Raw genomic sequence first — 18,911 nt, 5'->3', positions numbered from 1 at the left:
CAGTAAGAAAATGCCTGAAGTCAGGCCTAGAACATTAAATGGTAATAGACTCCAAGCAACAGCAGAAGATAGAGCTGATTAAAATGTATCTTTGGGGCAAGAGTAGAAATAAGTGTGTGTGTGTGTGTGTGTGTGTGTGTGTGTGTGTGTGTGTGTGTATCTGTGGACAATTTCCTTTTACTTATTCCTAATGGTCCTGAAATTTAATGGATTAATGGAAATTAAAGTATGAAAATCAATTTGATGCCTTACAAAAATACCACATTAAATTTCCTTCTATAAAAACACAATACCACAAATTATCCATGATAAAAAGAGTACTAATACTCTTATTTCTATATAGATTAAAAAATAGGGGAAAAGAAAAACTTTCCCCTTAATCATTTTATTTAGAAACCTATGAAATAGCCTATGGCATGATGAGTGAAAAATTTTGAAAAGAATGCCTTTCTCAACCTTGTCCTCTATGTCAGGGGTTTGACCATGTAACTCAGAGGCTGAATACATTATTTTAGTTTACCCAATCATCACTTATCCTGTTAAATTGTAAGTTACCTTTAAAATGTCAAATATCAAATGTTAGTTACCTATTTTTTTCCACTCCACGAAATGAAGCATTACAATTCTATGCATCAAAATATTTCCCAGTGATGTGATTTCACCTTCAGAATTTCTGACTAACTGAGGCTTGGTATCCAGGGCTACAGTATTATTCGTGAACAAGCTGAAGAGCAACATACAATATTTGTGCAAAACAGGGTTCCCTCATTGTAAAATCAGTGCAGCCCCTCTGTTACAGAAACATTTATGCAACAAAAGGAGTATTTCAATAAATGTTCAAACTAAGCCAGGAGAACAATCTGGGAGATGATGATAATGAAATCCTCATATTATTGGTTAAACACAAGCATAGAGGAAAAGGACAACAGTTCAATTACTTAGTAAACCAAAGGACTTTTCTTTAAAGAGATAACCTATGGATCAGAATTCCCTGTAGTTACTGGCAGAATATAAAATAGTACTGTTGACCTTGAGGAGTTAGAAGCTAGTCTGTCAACAGGAAACCAGAAATCTAACTTTCAACTGATTGTGCAGTGTCAGCAAATATCAACTTCTCTCACCACTGAATAGAAAGGGATAAAAAAGTGAGAGAAAGGACTTGCATCTGTCACTTCATTAGTAATGAAGAATTTGATTTTTACTCAACTGACCTTTATATCTAAAGCTTATTTATGGTTAATATGATTCTATTACTAAACTTGTCTTCCCATTACGAAATGTTTAGCAGTTCGCTTTTCAAGCTTAAAATAATGAGACATAGAATATGTATTCCTTTGGCAGAGAATGAGCAGTTTCAACACAAAGTGCTACTAAAATTAAAATGTTTACATATGCATTTAAGGACTATATGCTACTAGGATTTACTACACATCTGAAGTTTGGGGAAAATACTCTGAAAATACACAAAAAAGCCAGGCACAGTGGCTCACGCCTGTAATCCCAGCACTTGGGGAGGCCAAGGCAGGTGGATCACACGGTCAAGAGATCAAGACCATCCTGGCCAACATGGTGAAACCCCTGTCTCTACTAAAAATACAAAAACTACAGTGGGCCTGTAGCCACAGCTACTTGGGAGGCTAAGGAAGGAGAATCGCTTGAACCTGGGAGGCAGAGGTTGCAGTGAGCCAAGATTGCGCCACTGCACTCAAGCCTCGCAAGCCTCGTGACAGAGCAAGACTCCATCTTAAAAAAATAAAATTAAATTAAAAAAGAAGGAAAATACCAATAAAATTAGGCAATGAATAATGTACTTTTGAAAATTCTAAACCTTTTTATTTCTAAATTAAGGTTCAAAACAGATCCCACCTCATTTATTTTGCTGCTTTATTTTGTAGGCCAAGATTGGGTAACTGATATTCAGTCCTATGCACTTCCTGAGCCAGTCTTGACTGAAACAGGAATCACATCAAAAGATGAGGCAACACGATCAGGTGAGTTTCAAAATCAAGTTTCATTTCTTATGCCTATGACTTGGGCTCTCATTTCAGTTCTTTTCAGACAAATCAAATCCAAAACTTAAAGCTTAAACAGCAAGGACTGAGCTTTATTTGCTCCCTAATATCTTATTGTTATTTCCCACTTAACAAAACTGGCTTTCTAGAACTATGGAAGGCTGGAAGTAAAGCTGGGCTCTAACTCTCTTCCCTCCCCCAGGGGAACATGTAGCCTCGTCACTCCTGATTGTTTTAAGAATGGTGTGCTGGAGCAGGCCCAAACTAGCTCATTATTTTGTTAAATCTTCAGCAATTCTGCAAACTTATTCAACATAGCCATTATTAAAAATTAAATTATATAAATATACAATGGAATTAACTATGTGAAAAACAGAAGTAATAAATACTCAAAGGTCAACACTTCAGTATCCTTTTCCAAAAGCAACTGCTATACATTACCACAAAGTTACCATAAGTTTTGTAGGTTGGAAGTCTGAAGTCAAATTGTTCCCATGCTCCCTCTGAATGCTCAGGAAGGGGGAAAGGGGGAGGAAATTCCTCCTTGTTTTCTCTAGTTTCTGGGGATTGCTGGTAATCCTTGGCATCCCTTGGTTTGTGCCAGTATAGCTTCAATTTCTGCCTCTGTCTTCACAGGGCCTTCTGTGTGTTTCTTCTATGTCATCAAATCTTTCTCTCCATTGAAATTAGGACTCACCCTAATCCAGCATGACCTCATCTTAACTTGATTACATTTGCAAAGACCCTATTTCCAAATAAAGTCCACATTCACAGGTAACAAAGGTTTTAGAATTTCAACATATCTTTTTCGAGAGAGACAATTCAATCTACAACTTCATAACTTAAGTAAAATTTACCACATTTGACTCTTATCTTATGTTCTTGGGCTTGCTTACCCCCGTTGTGTGGCTATGGTATAAATTCCATCCAATGATGTGCTACTGAGCATTTCTCCCCAGCTCTATGCTTGGTTATTGTAGTTAGTCATGTTGTGTTGATAGCTTGAAAACAGAGTGGAAATGTTTGTACTATGGAAATCAGCAAATACCACAAATCAGGGTTCGATTTATTATTTTGACTGCAAATACAAATCCCTACAGGGCCAGAGAATAAATATGTTACACTTTGTGCACCATATGTTTTCTGCAGCAACTACTCAACTCTGTGGTTCTAACATAAAAGTAAACACGGACAATACGTAAACAAATAAGCTGGTAGGACTGCATCAAACTTTATTTAGAAAGACAGGTGGTAGGCCAGATTTACTCTGTAGGCTGTAGTTGGTGACCCTTAGTCTAGGATTAGGAAAGTAATGGAGAAAATATTAATAATATAGATAAATTTCAGAGTCATGTCTGTAGCCATAACATTATTAACAGTACAAACAAAACTAAGAAATATTATCTTAGTGCTTGAAAACAATTATTTGAATCAGCAAAGAAGTTGGTCATTGGTGAATAAGTGACGTTCCAATATATTTATTGATTTGTCTTATGAATGTAAATTAAAATACCAATATTCATGTCAGAATGTGCTATAGTAATTGATCAACTATTACCAGTACATTGGCAATAAATACCAGAGTTTGACAAAAATCAAGGGAACAGTCTTCAAAAATCAATTGACTGTGTAAAATTTACCATAAAGAATATCACATATGTTGTTACTATGTGTAACTTGTGTCCTGTGTATTCTAACATTCACGCTAAACTTATGTATCCTTATATGTACATACCTTTTTTTTCTGGAGAGTCATTTGTTAAACATTTTTTAGCACATTGCTGCCCAAACCACTAAGATTTGTCATGATTCCTGCAAATGGCAGTATTCATATTGGCAATGTAAACTCTAATAGGATAGTGATTTGAACCAAAAATGTAAAAAGAGAGTGAAGTAGCAGAATCTTTTACCACTTCCTAAGATTGGTAAGAGCAGAGCCTTAAAGGTGCAATGACCACCTAAGTTACATCTGAATTTGTGACGTTTTTGGTACTGATGGTTTGGACCTGACTTTCTGCCTTCATTAGGGCCAGCCAGGCTTTGAAGCTAGGTTCTGTTTATTTCTTGCTTTTCAAAGGGCATTGACTTATTTGTATATTTAGCCCAAGCTTCATTTCTTCATATGTGAAATAAAGATTGTCAAGGTACCTTTGCCATATAAATATTAGAAAATTAAAGCAAGGAAAACAAAGATAATGCTTATTATATATGTGCCCAGTAAATACATGCTATAACAATTGCTCCCATGAATTCTGCTGTTACTAACGTAAATATAAATGTTTCTAGGAGGTCTCAGTTTTCTGAGAATCCAAGTAGCCTATGTCAGTTGCTATAGGTAGGTAGAAATGAAATCTATAAAATAAAATATAAATAATTCAATTTTTGTTTGCTTTTCCTGAAGACATTCCAACGTATAAGCAAGAGGACTGGTTCTTGTGGTATCATGGCATAAAATATCTCATGGCAGAAACTATTTTGGTTGCACATAATTATGTCCATTCATCCAAGTACCTACTCTGGCCAATGTCAGTAGGTAGAAATGCATGTTGAGTTCCATCTCATGGAGATCACTGCCTGTAAAATCAAGCCATCAGCGAAGAAGTGGTTATGACATGATCATTTTTACATTGTGTGACAAGTTCCTGTAGTACTGTCAACAAACATAAACTTTAATCTCCACAAGGAGAGTTTCTGTAAACTGTATGTCACACTAATGCTTTTACTTTGCATGGTTCTTTTCCTCAGAGAAATTCCTTTTACCTTTATTTCTTTACTACAATTGTAATTCATTTCTGACTGACATGCTGACAAATCTATTCAATTTCTTTATATTATTGTACAGCCATTGATTATTCAACATATTTGAGCTCCCTATTTTTCTTTTTTAAAATAAATACTGCTCCCATTGTCTGCACAGAGATGGCTTTGAATACGCATTTAAGTTCAAGAGGGAAGTAGATGTCCCCTATATTAGGCTTGCCCTGTCTAATCTGAAATTTATAGCTTGACTTTGCGCCGTTAATTGAAATCATTTCCTCGTCATCCAAAATGTCCTTTAGAATTTAACATTTATCAGAATCAATAAAGTGTGGTTTTAAAGACCTGTTCGGCATATCTGTCTATACATAAAAACTGAACAAAATATTGTGATACCAGTGGTGTCTTAAGGTCAATTTAAGTCAGGTCAGACCAATGGCAAATTGGTCTAATCACAATGGGAAAGAAGGAGTGATACTTTACTAGGTGGTTGGATAACATGCTGTCTGTACTATCTCTTTTCTCCAAACTCTTTATTTCTTTGATCCTAAAGACATTCCACACCATGTTCCTCAAGGCCGCATTACAATTCTCTATTCATCTTGACTTCTGATTAATTTATAAGCATTGTTCTTTCTACCACTTGACTCCCTGCAGGCATTCATATTCTAACTCATCAATGCTTAGCTTCCCTTCCTGCTTAAATGGGACCATAATGAGTAGCGAGGCAAGGATATATTCAGAATTGCTTTGTATTTGAAACAATGGATCTCTCTCATCATCTTTGAGGACAAGGACCTCACTCACCTAAGCCTCTGCACAGTTTTAGACACATTAAATTGGTACAAACCTTGTATTTGTTGACCAACAAAATTAATGAAATCCCATAAAGGTGCTGATTTATACTTTAATTTCTTATGTTCTATCACAATAATTAAAAAAAAAATTGCTCTTGAAGGGCTGAACTTGCTTTCTATCTTACTAAGACCATTCTTCCTAGTGTCTACATTTTCTTCTGAAATTGGTTCCTTCCTTGCTGAAGTGTCACCCATGGTGATTATAAACTTTGGTGCATGTCATTGATAGATCAATATTTTATAAACTGAAAAATTGAAAACTTTGATTCGTGACATCACTTCACTAATACTTTAAAATATATCCCAGTTCAGTATTATAATAAAAATGAAAGCAAAACAAACTTAAGTAGCCTTTGTTTTATACACTTGTTTAAGCCAGGTTTGCTAAAACAAAGTTAATTTTTCAGTGAGCCTCGCAAATTACATTTTTAAAAAATGCACAGATCTGACCCTATCGTAGGAAAAGGCAAAAAATTATAATGGACGATTGTGCTGATGACCATTCTATGGCTGAATAAATCAAGTATGATAGCATTACATGTTTCTAACATGATTCTTAGTTATTTCTAGGCTTAACACTGTCTTGTATGTTTTATTTTCCATGTATGGCAAGAAAGAAGTGCAAACATTCCAAATTCAGTAATCACATTGGTATCTCAATAGTTCATTCAATTATTATAGACAGACAGAGAGATATGCATACTTGTCTTCAGAACCACACACTCATGCCCTCTTCATTAGCTCTTTTATTTTAAAAACCTAGGAACAAGTGTTGAATTTATGTTAAAAATTTTCCAGCAATCCAACACAATTTAATACTTTTTATTATTGACATTCCTTTAGTTTTTAAAATCATCATTGATTGATTAGTTCATCTTTTTATTGTTGTTCTGTTTTACCTTCTCATGCTGAGTTTCCAATAACCATTAGATGATAGAACTGCTGCAAAATGGGTATCTTACCCTGTTTTGGCTTGAATCCAACAATGTTGCACATTTACCAAATCAAGGCATAAGTAACTCTTTTCTTCACATTCTGTAATAGCATAAGGCAGCATCATATTTGTTGGTCTTTCGTGTCCTTTAACTGTCATAACTAATGGAGACTCTCTTCTCGGAAATTGAGTGGGGAAGGCATTCCTGTAGAGTGTGCCATTTCCAGACAATGTTCTCTTAATTTTTTAATGCAACTATTATTGTGATTTATAATTGCATCAGAGGTTCTTCGTAATCTTTTTCAGGATATGTTTGTTGTTATTAGTGAAATCCTTAAGTCTTTGGAAGAGATGTTTTACAACGCTATTTAATAATATAACACTCTTCTGAAAAATTGTGCAATCTTATGACTTCTTTTAACAGATCCGATTTATACCTGCAAACTTTAAAGAGCTTCCTAAACTTAAATAGTCCTAAGTTGGGGGCATGTTGAATTTGAGGGGAGTTATTTTATTATGTAGATTTGGAAAAAATACAAAGTATCTATTGTTTTATAATTCTGAACTGTTTCCTACATCAGAGGATTCACAAGTGACTGCCTATGATGTGGTTTGAAGACATTGGTAAATTGTTGAAGTTCTTTCTTATATCATCATTTTTGGATTAAAACTGTCTGCTAATTAATGAATTCTAACTGGGTGGAGCATATCAAAATGTGTTTTCTATAACTATTGTATTAGCTTGAGTTAACAAAGACTAGTAGCTCTCTGGGAGAAGGCAGAAATATTTTATTAATAGGAAAAATACGTTCAAACTACATTGGCGCTCCAGCATTACAAAATCTTTTAAATAGAAAATTCAGCAGAAGGAGAGTCTCTATTGGACTATGTCTGTAGGGTCTATTATCCGAGATACTGGAAGGAGCTTGCTATGAATATGTTTCGGTCTTGTAGTATGCATCTTGAGAATAGTGGATTAGCAAGGCTCCAGCATATGAATTATATATGCCTCTTGATAGTGTATCAGCACAATAATTGTAAGACAGAATTTCAGTAAATTCCTCCTCTTACTCTTCCCCAAATTCCTCAAAAGCAGGTTTTGGTTATGGTAAAGTTTTGGCCATTATTTCTTATCTATTCAAAAAGTTAGGGAGAAAAGAAAAATCTAATGCAAATAAATGCATTTAACAAAATTAAATATTAGTTTAGAATTCGGTATTTATTTATATGTATATTTTAAATTACTAGATGCCAGAGGTAGAGCTTAAAAAAAGGTTTGGCTAGAATTTAGAATCTATCACTCTAGTATTTATTCAATGTATATAAAACAAGTTCATGAATAATATGGAAGTCAACAATGGAAGCGGGAGAGTCTGTTGAATTACTTCTGGAATAACACAAAGAAAATGCAAAGGAATCAATCCAGATAGATACAACTGGGCAAAGAGATGTTAGAATTTGTGGCCAACATAATGATTTTATTTCATTTTTTAAATAAAGCACCTGGGAATTATTCCTATGGAAATAGGAACTTAAAAGGTAGGATAACGAACCCAGGTGAACTAATCGAGTCATAACATCAATTATCAGAAAACCTTTCAGACTCTGAATTTATATATATATATATATTCTGTTACAAAATAATAAAAACAGGGCATAAAGTTATTGAAGGTCTTTCATGCCAGAAGCAACATCAGACATTATAATATTTGGAAACAATTTCTAATTTCAGGATTATAGATGTCAGCAAGTATTCATTCCAGCTATGTGCAAAAAAAAACCCCAAACACACTACTTGGTGTCCACATTCTAGCAAAAAGCTGTTCTGGCAAAGCAAACATGACTATAGGAGATGAAAAATTATCTTAGAAGAGCAGAAAAATATCAGTACATATCAGCAAGTTCTTTCTTGTGTTTTTTAAAGATAGAGTAAGCATTAATCATGGAATTTTGAAAGCACTGAAGAAGAAAGTGGGAAGAAAGGTAGGAGAGAAGAAAGGAAAGAGAATATCCACTTGAGCTATAATGATCATCACAAAACCCTAAGGTTTTGTTCATGTTACCCTCTCAAATTTTCTGGAATATTTGCAGGTTAATAGGATGATCTCTATATTGGTAACTTGTGGGAGCACATAAATAATTAGCTATTATATATACTATATATACTATTTATATATACTTTTATAAAACTGTTATTAAATTCAGACTTTGAATTAAATCACCCAGAAACTGATATTCCAGCAAAATATTACTTAAATGTCTTTAGACAATAGGATGTGAATTTTCAGCTTTGACATATTAATTTCAGCCAAAATATATCCTTTAAGAAACTCTTCTACTTCTTTCCATTCCCTAAAGTATCTGAACTGAGGTTGTAGACTCTCTTAGTGTTTACTCCAGGGCTAATGATGTGTGGTGGCCATGTCTCATATTGTCATCCCATGTTACACAATGTACAATATACTATTTAATTTACTATCTGGCTAGATTGTTTCATTGTGTAGGGAGACTCAAATGGAACATATTTCATTATCTTAGCTCCTAGAAGAACACTGTGGAGATTGAAATGGGTTTAAATTGGCATGCCTCACATTATACTAGGTTTCAAAAAGACAGAGCCCAGGTGCTTTTAGCTAAATCAGACAAATGATCTTGCCAAAATTCTTCAATATAACATTTCTCGGCTACACATAAATATCGTCCTATATAGAGGCTGCCTCCTTAGCTGGAAAGAATGGACATTTTGAGAGACAGAAGATTAAGAAAATTCAGTCATTGTTGCAAAAACAGAACAAGAAATTCTATCTTCACAATATCATAAGCTAAGATATTTGTATCTAGCATTCACTTTAGCAATCCCTCAGGTTTCAAACTCTCTCTTACATAACGTTTGTGCAGTTTCTACATCTTTCTCAGATGTCCTGTAATTTTCCTCTCAACAAACACTGCAGGCAGAAGAGAACCACCAGTAGCTTCTTGTATACCCTGTTCCATGACCTGTCTGACTTATTGCATAAACTTAGGCTTTCCTCTGTGAGTCCCTTTAGTAGAAATTCAAAGTTTTCTTTAAATTTCATCACATGTGATGGTGGCTACTCACATACATAATCCATACATGTAACTGGTGGTGTAGGGAAGGGAGGCCACAGGCTTTGTATTTTATGAGATAAGCAGAAAAAATACATATGCCATCTAGAAAACTGCTTCTAGGATTCATTATAGAATTGGCACATCTTGTTTGAGGAAAATAAACACACACGGAAAATAATAAAAATAGGTGGAAATAAATAGAAGGTGAGACTTTGAGAGCTCTGAAGCTGATAGTAAGGAGGGAAAAGGCCTGGTCTAGGTAGGAAAGGGGCCCAAAGAAAAAAGTGTGTGTGTGTGTCTGTGTGCATGCGCGTGTGCATATGTGTGTGTATGCGTGTGTGTGTATGTGTGCATGTCTGTGTGTGCGCATGCATGATTGTGTATTGAAAATGGAGAAGGCAGATGAAAAAACACAAAGGAGAGAAAGGAGTTGCAGAGACAGATGACAGGAAAGAGTGTAAAACTTCTATGGCAGGAACACCAAGAGAGATACTCCTTAGGAGAGCAAGAAAGCTTCTGGAGAACTTTAAAGCCTAATTAAAAAAAAAAAAAAAAGAGCCTTTTACGATGCAAGGCCCAATATGTTATTAATTGTGCTATTATCAACACTGCTGTACAGATGACTACCCTTGTATGAGTGAGTGACTGAATATTAAGAAACAGAATGGCGTTTCCTGTCTGTGTTGACATGGTAAAGAGCAGAGACTGCAGGAAGATATCTCATGCCAACCTAGATCCCATTAGGGATTTGCGGAAGTCTCATGGGAAACATCGATCCTTCATAGAATGTGGAATTGCAGTTGAGATCATAACAGTTTTTTGTTTTTTTTTTTCTGGAATTCAAGGGGCAGCTGGCATCTGAAAGAGGTCTAGTTGGCATCTATCTGCATCCAGAAGTCTTTACCCCACATGTTCGGGTAAGGTAAACAAGTAAAATGAGGCAAGCAGGAGACATTGGCGATGATAGAGACTGTGGGAACCTGAAGTCTCCTGCCATTCCTAGATGACTCTGCTGCTTCTTAGTTTCACAGTATGTGGGCCATGTGAGAGTATGCACTCAGTGTTGCTACAGTTACTATTTTTTTTCCAAGAGAAGCTCCAAATCTAAATATTTAGATAAAAACCTCTTCATTTAAAAAATCTGTGGGACAGATAGATATGAGATCTACCAGTTTGCAAACTCTCCTGTATATCTTAGCTGAAATTTCACTCTTTCATATACAACCAATTAAAACAGTACATAAATCAGTTCTTTTTCATCTTACAAAATAACACAAATCCAAAATGTTCAGTTTTCCCTTCCTTAAGGAATGGGTCTCATTTAATATTCTAAGACTGAGTCCCAGACAGTACATCTATATTTCAGAAAGGATATTCAGGAACTTGACAGTGTCAGAAACAGTGGAATGTCCTCTGCATTGCTAGATGGAACTTTCTTCTCTGAAAACGACAAAGGTGTGGAGTAGCCATTTCCTAGAGTTGGGTCCTAGAAGGCACTTCCTGATACTACAAATGCGTACCACTGAGCTAAACTCAGTTACATGGCCACAACTTACTGTAAAAAATAAAATAAAGGACGTCAAAAATATAGACCTTTTCTGACTGCTCACTTGCCTGTCTAAAAATTCTATTATCTTGGAGGAAGTATAGACCACAAATCTTGGGAGGACCAGCACAACAGATCCCTCTGTATGTTTGGAATTAGAGTGTGGCTATAAAAATGACAATTTCCCACCATTCCTACATCCATTCAAAATCCTCAACATCATTAAAATAATCCACTAGACGAAGCATTGTTAATTTCACTCATTCTCAATTAATTTTTGGGTGACCTGAAACAGCAATAAAGTTAAATGAATTTTTAAACATGTGGAGCCATTTCAAAAAATAATTTTTGAAACATTAATTTTTATTGAAGAAATATTTCAAAACTAGAGAAAAGCAGAATAATAGGTATTACAGATACTCATGTATCCTACCAACTAGAGTTAACAAGTGTTAAAATATTGCTGTATTAGTTCTCTATTTCTTGAAACAAATTTTTAGATAAAAGCAGAGTATGTAAAAGCTCACGTGGAGCTGAATTGTTTGCAGATGAAGGAAGACTCAAAATCTCGCTCACTGGGCAACCCCATTGCCCCTAAACATTCAATGTTCCACTGAGTGGTGAACAAGCAAGAGTCAATCAGGCATTGATAATCAAAGATAAAGAAATACTACTTTTAAGTTCATTCGAATTTAAACATTATGCTAGCTGAATTTATATCCTCCAAAAATGTATTTGTTAAAACCGAATGCCAAATGTGATGTTATTTGAAGATGGGCCCTTGGAAGGTGATTTGGTCATGAGGACAGAGCCCTCCTGAAGGTAAATAGGACCCTTATAAAAGAGGGCAGATAGCTCCTTTTTCCTTTGGCCATATGAGGACACAGCAAGATCACTGTGAACGAAGAAGCAGGTCCTTGTCACACACCAAATCTGTTGGTGGCTTGATCTTGAACTTCCTAGACTCTAGAACTGTAACCATTGACAAACCTGACAAAAACAAGCAACGGGGAAAGGATTCCCTATTTAACAAATCGTGTTGGGAAAACTGGCTACCCATATGCAGAAAACTGAAACTATACCCCTTCCTTATACCTTATACAAAAATTAACTCAAGATGGGTTAAAGACTTAAACATAAGACCTAAAACCATAAAAACTCTAGAAGAAAACCAAGGCAATATCTTTCAGGACATAGGCATGGGCAAAGACTTCATGACTGAAACACCAAAAGCAATGGCAACAAAAGCCAGAATTGACAAATGGGATATAATTAAACTAAAGAGCTTCTGCACAGCAAAAGAAACTACCATCAGAGTGAACAGGCAACCTACAGAATGGGAAAAAGTTTTTGCAATCTATCCATCTGACAAATGGCTAATATCCAGAATCTACAAGAAACTTAAACAAATTTACAAGAAAAAAACAACCCCATCAAAAAGTGGGCAAAGGATATGAACAGACACTTCTCAAAAGAAGGCATTTATGTGGCCAAAAAACATGAAAAAAAGCTCATCATCGCTGGTCATTAGAGAAAAGCAAATCAAAACCACAATGAGATGCCGTCTCACACCAGTTGGAATGGCAATCATTAAAAAATCCGAAAACAACAGATGCTGGCAAGGCTGTGGAGAAATAGGAACACTTTTACACTGTTGGTGGGAGTGTAAATTAGTTCAACCATTGTGGAAGACATTGTGGCAATTCCTCAAGGATCTAGAACCAGAAACACCATTTGACCCAGCAATTCCATTACTAGGTATATACCCAAAGGATTATAAATCATTCTACTATAAAGACACATGCACACGTACGTTTATTACAGCACTATTCACAATAGCAAAGACTTGGGACCAACCCAAACACCCATCAATGATAGTCTGGATAAAGAAAATGTGGCACATATACACCATGGGATACTATGCAGCCATAAAAAAGGATGAGTTCGTGTCCTTTGCAGGGACATGGATGAAGCTGGAAGCCATCATTCTCAGCAAGCTAACACAGGAACAGAAAACCAAACACTGCATATTCTCACTCATAAGTGGGAGTTGAACAATGAGAACACATGGACACAGGGAGGGGAACATAACACACCGGGACCTATTAGGGGTTGGAAGGCTAGGGGAGAGAAAATATTAGGAGAAATACCTAATGTAGATGATGGATTGGTGGGTGCAGCAAACCACCATGGCACATGTATACCTAGGTAACAAACCTTCACATTCTGCACATGTATCCCAGAACTTAAAGTATAATAATAATAATAATAATAATAATAATAAAATTTTAAAAAAGAAAAATAAATGTGTGCTGTTAAAGCCACCTAGTCTATGGTATTTTTGTTACAGCAGCCTGAACAGACTAAGGCATTTCACAAATGTAAATTTTCTACACAAGTAGTAACAATAAGGCTATAGTGCAAGCACACTTTTCCTTCCTGCCTGCCTTCACTTCTTCCTTCCACCTTTCTCCCTCCCTCCTTCCTCCTTTTTCCCCTCTCTTCTTGCATTCCTTCCTTTTTTCCTTCTCTGTTTCCTTTTAAAGGAGTTACTGGTTTTATTTATTACACATGAAAACTTTGTGTGTTCTGACTTTGTTATTTATTTATATTCGAGGGACTTCAGGAAATTTCTCAAAACTCTTTGACCCAATTAGAAAATGAATCTGAATGCCTAGCTATTACACTTTCAGAAGTAAACTGTGCTATATAACTTCAAAATCATCAGTCAGAATACTACGTATTTTTAAATATTACATGATTGGTTATAATATAACAAGTGTTTCATTTTTTCCATAAAGTCAAATACATTTAAACTTCACAGAAAAGCAATAACAAAATGATGCTAAAATGCAAAAACACAACTACAGTAGAATTAACTCTACTCTATGATCTTTTGTGCCTGAACTTAAATATGGGTCACATTCAGATGCCTAGCTTGATACTGCTGTAATTTTAAGCACTACCTTTGCAATACTGGATTTAAATAATAAGAACACTAATTACATAGAGAGGTGAAACTCACAATTCTGAAACAGAAATTCACCCAGAGTTTCTCTTGCCACTTGGGCCATGAGCTACTTAAACAATATTGAACAGTATGGTAGTTGACAAGCAGAAAACACGGGTCTCAACATGTCGGGTGGTCTATTTCTGTGCAGCGCAGCTAAAGTAAACACTTCATTTTGCCCCGAAAAACTAAATTTGTCTAATTTACCTGTGACACAAGCCCCCGGAGAGTTCCTGAACAAGTTTTGTACCATGTATTCCACACGCTTCAAAAGTAAGAAATAAATATGATGCGACTTACCCCTACCTTCCTTCCAGTAACTCCTGTCTTCATTCATTCATCATTTCTAAAGAAAGAAAAAGCAAGAAGTATTCATTGTTCATGTACCTACCAGTTATATAACTTAATCCAGAATATAATTCAAATTAGCTGCTGAATGGTAGCTTTGCTTTTTTTAAAAAAAACTTTGATGAGTTGTTGAAAATTGTTTTAATGTTTTCTATCATTAACCATCCACTTTACCAGTTGTAGACTAAAGTAGATCAGGACACATCTGGTCAGGAAACCTAGACTGCTCCCTTTTTCTTCAGAATCCATCTGTCTTTAGATTTTGAGTTAAATACAGTATTTGGATCTATATTGCATTTTGGAATTTAAAAAAATTTCTTTAAATACATTGGAAAAAAGAATACATGAACCAATTTTCCCATTCCTGTTATTTACTTATGTCAACCCCCTCTCCCATTTACTCTTATTTCTTTAATTGTCTCATCCCTAAATATATCTACATTAATTTAGGAGAAACAATCAGGCAGCCAAATTCAATATGTACCAAGCAAAATGGATACTGGGAACTTCACAAGTTAGGCATATATGCTCATCTACGGATAGGAGGGAGAGGAGAGGGTGGGTATAACAGAGAAATAGGGGAATTAAATTCTCAGATCCCAAAGAGTTAATTTATGCATCTAAGCCTGTGAGTCTGAGAAATGGATTCTATTTATTTGGAATACTTTTAAAAAGTCAGAAATCAAAAGAGAATGGTTTAATATCCATTGCATTTTGCTAGAATTCTGAAAAATAAGTAAAGATTGAGGTTTATGGACACTGGAGAGTTACCTCGTTTTCTAATTGCAATTTTATTGAAGTCAAAGTTGAGCACTCTCGTGGGGCCTCCCTGCTATTAGAATAACAAGTTAGGGCTGGCCAAAACACACTGGCTCTACAGCCATTGGGCAAAACAGGTGATAAACCAGCAGTGAAATAACAAGTTGGCACCACTACTTCCTTCTATCATATGTTGACAAAGAAAATATAATGAAAGCTGCACCAACAACTGTACTTAAGACAAAAATGCATTTATATGAAATACTTGATTTGGAGGCAATCAGAATTTTCATTTATAGCAGCTTGTTACTAGAGTGGTACCAACAGTCCTTAGTAATTAAAGGTGCCTTCTATGTCCAGACCCTTGACAAGAGAAGTAAAAATTCACCCCGTTTCTTGGGAATTGTGGTTTTCTAATCATTTTGAAATGATTAGCATTTGGGTGACTAGCAGTCACCTCCCCACTTTCTGTTATACAAATAGCTCATCTTGGGAATAGCTTCTGAGGCACCAAACATCCCCTCCACACCTCACTCCCGAAGGTAGCACATTTCATTTTGTGCATCTCTCCCAATTCTGGCTGGCATTCCTTTAAGGAGACCTGACTCTGAACTTTCAGAAGAATGTGATGTTTTACATTAACACCAAAAGCTCTATACACTGAGGAAGAAAACATCAAGAGATGGAGGTTCAAACAAATTTCTAATCTTTATAGTCCTTTAGTGTTTATATTTTAAAAACGGAGGCATAATTTATTTCTGATGAAACCGAATTGCTCAGCTCTCCGCTAATAGGATCCTCAGGGCAAAAAGGGTAGAGTAAGAGTCATCATAAAAAGCAGAAGCTTCACAATTTTTTGAAATTTAAACTTGAAAACAATAAATTAATAATTAGGTTTGTCATGATTATTGCACTTTATGATAAATTGTTCTCATTTAGTGAATGGGATTAATGAACTTGAGTGACCCAGAGGATTAGTAAAAGACAAGTAATATTGGCCTAAGAAGCACTGGTGACCATTCCTATTTTGATAAGGAAGCCAACAAGCCATGGGCAGGTGTAATGGCACATCACAATTTTTTTACCCTTTCTTCTTATGCTTTTTCCCCCCTAGAATTAATTTGACTGTCTGCCAAATGTTTTCCACCTGAAAGCTGACCAGTGCAAAGACCTTTCTGCTCTTGCCACAGAACTGTAGCAGAGTTTCCATCTGGTGCAAACATTTTTTTTTTTTTGAGCCCAATCATGGTGATTTATTTTTCAATCAGCCACATAATCAAAGGAATGCTTAAATATCTTATACTGTCATTGTGGAGGGACAGAGCAGCATTCTACAAAAGAATCATCACTAAAGCAATAGAGGTCCATCTGCCTAATTATCCAGCGATGAAGATTGCCTTTAGTAAGCACAATATTAAAACTGTTTTGGGTTCTTCAAAGGTGCTGCATTATCATCATCCTCCCTTGAAAATAATGAAAGGGAAGGCACAAGAATAGAGCGTTAAAGTGGATGGCATGTAGCAAGGGCTCCAGGCAAGCTTTGTGTTTCCTCCTGTGAAAAGTATCACCATTTATTATCACTCATTAAAATTTAATTTTATATGGCATCTTTAAAAGGTCATTTTTTAAATTGGAATTTTGTCGGCAACATTACTGACTGGTTAACTACTGTGAAAAAACAAACCTTCATAGATTTATTGTTTTAAGCTATTATTAAAGAGGCACCTTAAAAAAAACAGAACAAATTATTTCCTTCTTATAGAGCAAGATTGTTCTCCTTTCTAAGTAATTTAGTTTACACAGTATTTTCAGTTGATTTTTGTACTAAAAGCACCTTGGAAGCCTAATTAGAAATAGAAAATCATTAGCATATAAAGGGTTTAAACCTATAGCTTAACTATGACAAATTTAAACCAAGACTATGATGGTGAAATGCAAATCACTCCAGCATGGAAAGTGGAGAAGTTCAACTCATATCTTTTCTTTGTACTTACTTCAATCAAAATCTATTATTTTTCTACTGAATCTTATTTTATTATAGACTATGATTACTTTGACTTCTAGTTTAAATTGGTTTTATGTAGCTGTACAGTTGTAATAAATATTAAAACTTATACTATCAATATAAAAGAAACCCTTTATTCTCCAAAAGGAAAGAGAAACATTTTTATAGCACCAACATTTTCAGGCACTTGATACACATTTTATTCTTTAATCATATAAAAAAATTGAGATAGACATTGAGCCTATTTTGGCATCAAGGAAATTGATGTTTACAAAAGATAAGAGACATATGCTAAAACCATGCAAGAAGAAGTTAGTTTAATAGGAAACATAGATCTAACCCAGATTTTCCTGGCTCCAGTAGAATTTCCAATACCTAGGCTATCTCCTAAAGAAAGTATATCTATTTTCACAAAAAGAGAAGTCAGCAAACTTTCTGTAAAGAGAAAAATAGTAAGTATTTTCTGCTTTTCAGGGTGTACCATCTATGTAGCAACTACTCGATTTTGCCTTTGCAGCACAAAAGCAGCTATAGATAAAATGTAAAGGAATAGGCTAGCTGTGTTCAAATAAAGCTTTCTTTTCAAAATTGGGCAGCAGGCTAGGTCAAAGGGTCACAGTTTGCCCTGCACTACAGTATAAGCTATGTAAAGGCATAAACTTTATTTTTTCAATATTATATAATCCAATGTCTAAAAAAGCAATGATTAATGATATTAAAAATAATGCCAGCTAATACTTATTTTGAGTTTGTTATGTGCTGGCTGCTTTTGCATACAATAACTTATTTCTTCTCATAATATCCCTGCAAGTTAGTTACTATTTTTACCCATTTTAGGAGATAAGGGAACTGAGGAATGAATAATTAATTGGTCAAGATAATTCAGCAAGTAAGTCAGGAATTTGGGATTTAAATAATAAAAATGCATAATACACAGTAAGATCTCAATAACTGATTAGTTAAACAAATGAATAAATGAATGACTGAATGAATCAGTATAGAGAGCTAGTCCTGGGTATTCCGAGAAAAAATATATACCCTGGTAATTTAGGAGATACCATTCTTCCAAATGGTCTAGGTTTACATAGCCAGAGGCATTTTTTATTTTTATTTTTATTTTTTAAAGGAGAGGCAAATCAAATGATGGAAAATGTTAATCTGCTATTGAGGATATATTTCTGTATTTCAGTTAATTAAATTAATTGTCTGCTACGGTTTGAATGTGCCCTCCAAAGACTCATGTGTTGGAAACTTAATCCCCAATGCAACAATGTTGAGAGGTGAGGCCTCATAAGAAGTGATTGGGCCATAAAGGCAGAGACCTCATGGACGGGTTGACCCTGTTAATGCACAAGTGGATTAGTCACTGAAAGTGTATGTTGTCGGTCGGGCGCGGTGGCTCACGTCTGTAATCCCAGCACTTTGGGAGGCCGAGGCGGGCGGATCACGAGGTCAGGAGATCAAGACCATCCTGGCTAACACGGTGAAACTCCGTCCCTACTAAAAATACAAAAAATTAGCCGGGCGTGCTGGCGGGCGCCTGTAGTCCCAGCTACTCAGGAGGCTGAGGCAGCAGAGTGGCGGGAACCCGGG

Source organism: Colobus angolensis, unplaced genomic scaffold (assembly GCF_000951035.1).
Source record: "Colobus angolensis palliatus isolate OR3802 unplaced genomic scaffold, Cang.pa_1.0 Scaffold27, whole genome shotgun sequence".
Taxonomy (NCBI): domain Eukaryota; kingdom Metazoa; phylum Chordata; class Mammalia; order Primates; family Cercopithecidae; genus Colobus; species Colobus angolensis.
Note: the sequence above shows the minus strand (reverse complement) of the source record.